Source organism: Phocoena phocoena, chromosome 5, assembly GCF_963924675.1.
Source record: "Phocoena phocoena chromosome 5, mPhoPho1.1, whole genome shotgun sequence".
Taxonomy (NCBI): domain Eukaryota; kingdom Metazoa; phylum Chordata; class Mammalia; order Artiodactyla; family Phocoenidae; genus Phocoena; species Phocoena phocoena.
In genome coordinates, this window is record NC_089223.1 from 136286824 (window position 1) to 136293072 (window position 6249).

The window sequence follows — 6249 nt, forward strand, 5'->3', positions numbered from 1 at the left end:
GGAGGTCTTCGTGCGTGACAAGGGCGGGGACGGCCCCCAGGGACCAGGGCACGGGGAGTACAAGGCACCAGGGCTTGAAATGACATTGGACATTTAACAAAGGTTGCTGGAGAATTCTGCAGCAGTGCTGTGTTCCTGGAACCTGCCGGTCCATGCTGCTTCTTCCTCTGGCAAGGGAGCACCCTCCGGCCTCCTTCCTCCTCCCTGGGGGCGAGGGGCTGCCTAGAAGGGTAGCAGGGTGGGCATGGACAGAGGTTTGTGGGGGGGGATGTGAGTGTGTGAGAGTGTTAATGTGAGAGTATATATATATATGTGTGTGTGTGCAAGCGTGTGTGTGTAGGGGGTTGAGTTGCCCACCCCTCGGAGCCCAGCCCAGTTTTTCCATCTGTAGAACGGGGTGATGTCCTTTCCCCGCCGGCTGCAGTGAACCTGGCTGAGGCACCTGGTGCATGCAGGTGTTGACAAATACTTATGTCTGAGGCCCTCTGGGAGCCTGTGGAGACTTGCCACCGCTCTGGGACAGCCTTGGGTCCATAGTTCTGAAGAAAATACTCCTTGCTGGGTCTGACGGAGGTCCAGCTTCCCTGATCCTGGTGAAAATTCGAGGCAGGGAAGTGAACCCAAGGCCCCCCACCGCAGGTCCCACCTCCACTCTCTCCTCCTCTGTCCTTTCTGCACAAATACAGGAACGAAACTTCCAAGGGATAGAACGCAGCCCTTCTCAGGGTTTAAGATGCTCTGGCGGCTCCTCTGTGCGTTCACGGGGTGCTCAGTGCTGTGCCCCCCGCAACCCTGCGTGCCCGGTGTCCTCTGCCTCAGCCCCCCGCCCCCAGCCCCGAGGTGACGCGACAGCTGCCGCCATCCGCCCCCGCATCTCCTGCCCATTCTCTGCTTCAGGAAGCGAGTGGAGCTGGGAGGCCGGCCAGGGGCCCTCGGGGTTGTGCAGGCCCAGTGGGTTCTGAGCCCCACGCTCCTCACCAGCGTCCTCTGGTCTCTGCTGGGCCCCCTGTTCCCCAGCACCCACTGCAGGACGGGGTGTGGGTCTGGAGGAGGCCACACCTCTCCAGTTTGCAGTTTTGTCCCCAGGAAAGGGGCTCAGAGGTGTGCTCTCCTGTCTCCCTGTGCGTTCCGCTCTGTGCAGAGGGAATTCTTGCCGGCCTGGTCAGGGTTTGGGGTTGAACCCTCCCAGCTCTTCATCAGAGAACAGAGACCTGACAAGAGGACCTTCTCTTGCACTTGCTTCCCGGCCTTGCTGTTGCCCACCTCCGTGTGAGTGAGCAGGGCCATTCCTGTCCCCTCTGTCCCTGAGGTGGAAACAGAGGGGGGCGTAGTTGACTCCCGTCCTCGTGGATGGGGGCAGGGGCTCTGCCTCTGTGCCTCAGCCCCCGGCCCAGTCTGCACACCCGCCCTCCCTGTCACCTGTGCCTGGAAGGGGCTCCGTGTCCTGCTGTGTCCTCTAATTGGTGACCAAACCCCAGACCCTGGGAGCACCGTCTGTCGGGTCAGAAAGGCCCTCACTCCTCTCTGGCCCCAGGAAAGAGTGATGCATAATGACTGGCTCTCGGGGGGAGGCCCCAGGGCACCCCGGGAGTGGGGAGCGGTCTCTGGTTCCTCCCTGGCCACTTCCTCCTTTCCCTCCCTCTGCCACCTGCTTCTTCCCCTCATGGGGCAGCGTGGGACCTGGCCCATTTCCTGCAAAACTGGACGGGGTGCAGGCCTCTTCTGGTGAGAGAGACGGGGCCCACTGAAGCCCCCAGGATGCGGGCTTAGTTATAAGGAGCAGCAGGATCCCGTGGGAATCCGAGGCTGGAGTCACAGCCCAGCTGAGCCCCGTAGGAAATGGAGCTGCGTATTCTTCTCTCAGGAGACGCTCTGTCTTTGGGGGAGTCTGTCCCTCCCAGCCCTCGCTGGGTGGGAGGTGCAGTGGGCTTATCTCTAAACTACGGTCCCGGGATGTCCCGAGAGGACACCTGCTCTGTTCCCTGTTCCCACACGGCCTTTATTGCGTCCATGTCGCGCTCGTTGCGGTGCCCAGGCTTCTCTTGCTGCAGAGCACGGGCTCTAGGCACACGAGGTTCAGTAGTTGTGGCACATGGACTTTAGCAGTTGTGGCACACGGGCTCAGTAGCTGTGGCTCGCGGGCTCTAGAGCGCAGGCTCAGTAGTTGTGGCATGTGGGCTCAGTAGTTGTGGCTCGCGGGCTCTAGAGCGCAGGTTCAGTAGTTGTGGCGCACGGGCTTAGCTGCTCCGCGGCATGTGGGATCTTCCCGGACCAGGGTTCAAACCCGTGTCCCCTGCATTGGCAGGCGGCTTCTCAACCCCTGCGCCACCAGGCGAGCCCCGGTGGGAACGTTTTGAGCAGCCTGCAGGTGCCAGGATCTGAGCTACTTCCTCGGGGTCTGTTGATGAGCGAGAATGGCCCCTACCGCCCACAGGGACTCTTCCAGCTGGAAGCGGACGTAGGCACGTGTCTCCAACAGAGTCTTCCAGGCGGACTGTGCTGTTTGGAGGGGAAGTGGCCGGTGAACAGAGCTCTGGAAGGATGCTCAAGGGTCCACCAGGCAAAGAGGAGGCGTTCTCTCCTCTTGACCCCAACTCTGGCGGCAGCATCCGTGCTGGTGCCGGCCGCCTGTCTTCTTAGAGAGGTCCCCACTGCTGACCCCTGCACTCTCTTCTCTCCACAGACACCAGCCCGGCATGCCGGGCCCTTGGCGCTGAGTCCACTGCGTCATGGAGGGCCCGACGGGGAGGGGGCCCGTGGGGCCCCCGGGAGGCAGCGGTGGCCGCGAGGTCCAGGGAGCGGGAGCGAGTGCGTCAGCCGTCTGGGGGCGAGCAGGGCCTGAGGAGGCCAAGGCTACCGTGGGAAGCGGTGAGTGCAGCATGCGTGCGTCCACCCTGCCGTCCACCGCACCCAGGATGCCGCTGGACGCCTGCACTGTCAGTGCTTGTGCTGAAGGGGGGTGCGCCCAGTGAGCGTTTAGACAGATGGGGGCCCACCTGGTGCTCCTCCAGGGCGCGGCGGGAGGGGCAGGGGTTGGAACCTCTAGAAATGCAGCTTTGGGTGCCCACAGTTCTGCTTTGTCCTTGGAGGTGAGTCCCGGGGACTCCTCAGGACGGGGCGTCTCTCATTCTTCCAGGAGGGCAAACCAAGGCCCAGGGAGGGGAAGGAAGCAGGGCCTGGGCCAGGGCCCGGGCAGGATTACTTCCTGAACAGCGGAGGATGAGGGGTGTGACAAGGGCAGAGCCGTGTCCCACCCGACCTGCCCATGTGCACGCGAGAGGGGCTGTGCCGGGAGCAGGACTGGGCCACGTGACATGGAAACCCGAGGGGTGGCCTAGGAGATCTCCAGGACCCCTCTCCCTAACTTCTTGGGTCCTGGAGGCGAGAAGGGAAGGGCGGAAGAAGACTGAGGTGAGCCCAGGCCCCTCCCCGAGCCCGGGACAGCCTGTCCTCCTGTCCCTCCCTGGGCTTCCCTTCGTCACATCGTCACCTTCAGCCTGGTCACCTGCTTAGTTGCCTCCAGGGCTCAGCACATAGCAGGTGCCCAATAAATATTGGAATGACGAATGATTGATGCTTTGGGAGAATGGAACCAAAACCTCATACTCGGTGCCTGGCCCAGAGCTTGACGCCGTGCATGCTTGGCGATTAGAGGTATTTTTACACCTCTTTTCTTGGTCCTTCCGGGCGTAAGCGGAGACGGGAAAGGTCGGGGTGGCCTCGTGGGTGCTGACACCTGCCTGGACTGGGGATCCCACTGGGTCGGGCGCCCTCCAGAGCTCGCCAGCACGCCACAGGGGAGCTGGGTTCCGCCGGATGCATGGGGGCTGGACCAGCCTCCCCCACGGCAGCCCAGCCCAGGAGGGGCCGTGAGTCCTAGAGCACGGGGATTCCTGCCGTCGGTGCCGCGGCCGAGCCAGAAGCATTCTGACCGTGTTGCCAAGTGTTTCCTGCCCCACAGCACAGCTGGCATTGGCTGGCATTGGGGTGGACCTGTGAGCCCAGGCAGCGGGATCTGGGAACCCCTCCTGTCTTCCTGGGCTCTCTGGCCCCAAGTAGCCAACTGGCCAGTGGACTCTCACCCCATCCACCCAGAGCCCCTTCCCGTTTCAGCTTCTTTTGCAAATTGACAACAAAAGTCACAAGAAATAATATAAATAATTCCCATGTACCCCACCCAGGTTCCTCAAATGTTGACATTTTACTACGCTTGCCTTCTCTCTTTCTGCATTTACTGATCTATTTATATTTCAGGACAGTTTAAGAGTAAACTGCAGACATGATGCCCCTTTATCCCCCAGTGCTTTGGCGTGTGTGTTTCCTCAAACCAGGACCTGCTCGTACAGAACCATTGTGCAGTGTTTTCAAACTTCCAACTCTCCTGGTTTAAACAACACCATTATCTAATCTACAGACGGACCTCACTCCCATCCTGCCATCTGTCCCCGTAATGTCCTTTCCACCAAAGAAAACCCGGGTCAGGCTCTGCATTCTGTGGCCGTGTGCCTGTGGAGCTTTCTAACCTGGAGGTTGATACTTTGAAGATTCTGGGCCAGGTATATTCTGTGGAACGTTTGGGTACAGCTCAGTTCAAGCGCGCCTGTTTTTTCAGGATTGCAGGCAGACACTCTGGGCAGAAATACCGCAGAAGTGTTCGGTTCCTCTCCGTGCGGCCGACCAGGAGACCTCGATGTCCATTTGTCTGGTCCCTGGTGACGTTCACGGCTCACGTCCATCGCTTGGTTAAGGAGATGTTTGACAGCGTAAATATCACTGTCAAAGTCACCCTTCTTCCCTTTGTCATGAGTAAGGAGCCCGTGGGAAGATACTTGGGGACTTTGTGACTAGCCGGTTCCTCTGGTCCGAATCAAGCACTAGTTTTATCATCCGTGCAAGGTTCTTGACTGAAATCATAACATTACGATGGTTGCTAAGTGGTGACTCTCTAATGCTGCGTTCTTTTGACATTTGTTAATGGACCTTCCACTGAAAAGAAGAGCTGTCCCCTCTCCCCAGGTATTCATTGATTTATTTTAGCATGGGTGGGCTCAGAGGTCTTTATTTCATTCTCTGGACTCTATCAGTTGCTGTCATTATTTATTTTGTTGTCCATATTGCCCCCGATTTGGTCTTGCGATGCATCTCCTGTATCCTGTGAGCACGTCCTACTTTCTGGGACAAAAAGAGGCTCACGTCTCATCTCTGCTCTCCCTGTCGCAGCCCTGGAATCGACCGTTCCTCAAGGAGCCCTGGCTTCTCGGGGGGAGGACAGTCCTCAAAGCCAAGATCTGGGTGCCGTGCCCTTGTTCGGATTTGACAGGCATTTCTGAGCCCCCACTCTGGGGATGCAGAACAAGGAAGGGCTGGACACGGGCTCTGACCACACAGGCTTAGGGCTGGTATAGCGTAGGTGGGGAGAGAGCAGAAATGAGCCTATCGCTTTGCACGGTCCAAGGCCAACGTGGCAGCATCGTGCCCACGGCTGAGCGGTTACTTCCCCGGGGTGAAGAGGCTGCAGTGAGGTTCAGCACCGTCTCCTGGAACCACAGGTGTTTCCAGATCAGATCCCCTTTGATCTGAAGGCCCTGATTGCTCATCCCATTGTACAGATGAGAACCCAGCAGGGCAGAGACGGGTGTGTGCGTGGAGGGGCCTGGCCAGGATGCAGACTGGGAGCTGGCTTCCCGGCTGGGGGCTGGGGGTAGGGACAACCAGCAGAGGACCGGCCTCACAGGCCAGTCAAAATCAGGATGCAGCCCCATCTGCCACAGACCCCGAGTTCCCCCTGGGCTGTCACCTCTCCTCTGTGGTCAACAGAGTAAAGGCCCCCAAAGAAGTCCACATTCTAGTCCCCAGAACCTGTGCGCGCACACACACACACACACACGTTACCTCCGCGGCCAAAGAGACTTTGCAAAGGGGATTAAGGATCGTGAGACGGGAAGATTATCCTGGGGTCAGAGTCACAGAGAGGTTGGAGATGCTGTGCTTTGGGGATGGAGGAGGGGCCTAGAGCCAAGGAATGCGGACCCCTCTGGAAGCTGGAGAAGCAAGGACACAGATTCTCTCCTGGAGCCTCCAGAAGAAAGGAACCAGCCCTGCCCACACCTTGTTTTGTCCCAGCAAGACCCTTCTCAAACCCCAGAACAGCAAGATAACACTGTGTGGTTTCCAGAAGCCTCTAGGGTAGGGTAATTAGTAACGACCTCGTTGGGCTTTGTGACCCTGGAGGAAGGGTGTGAACGGTGG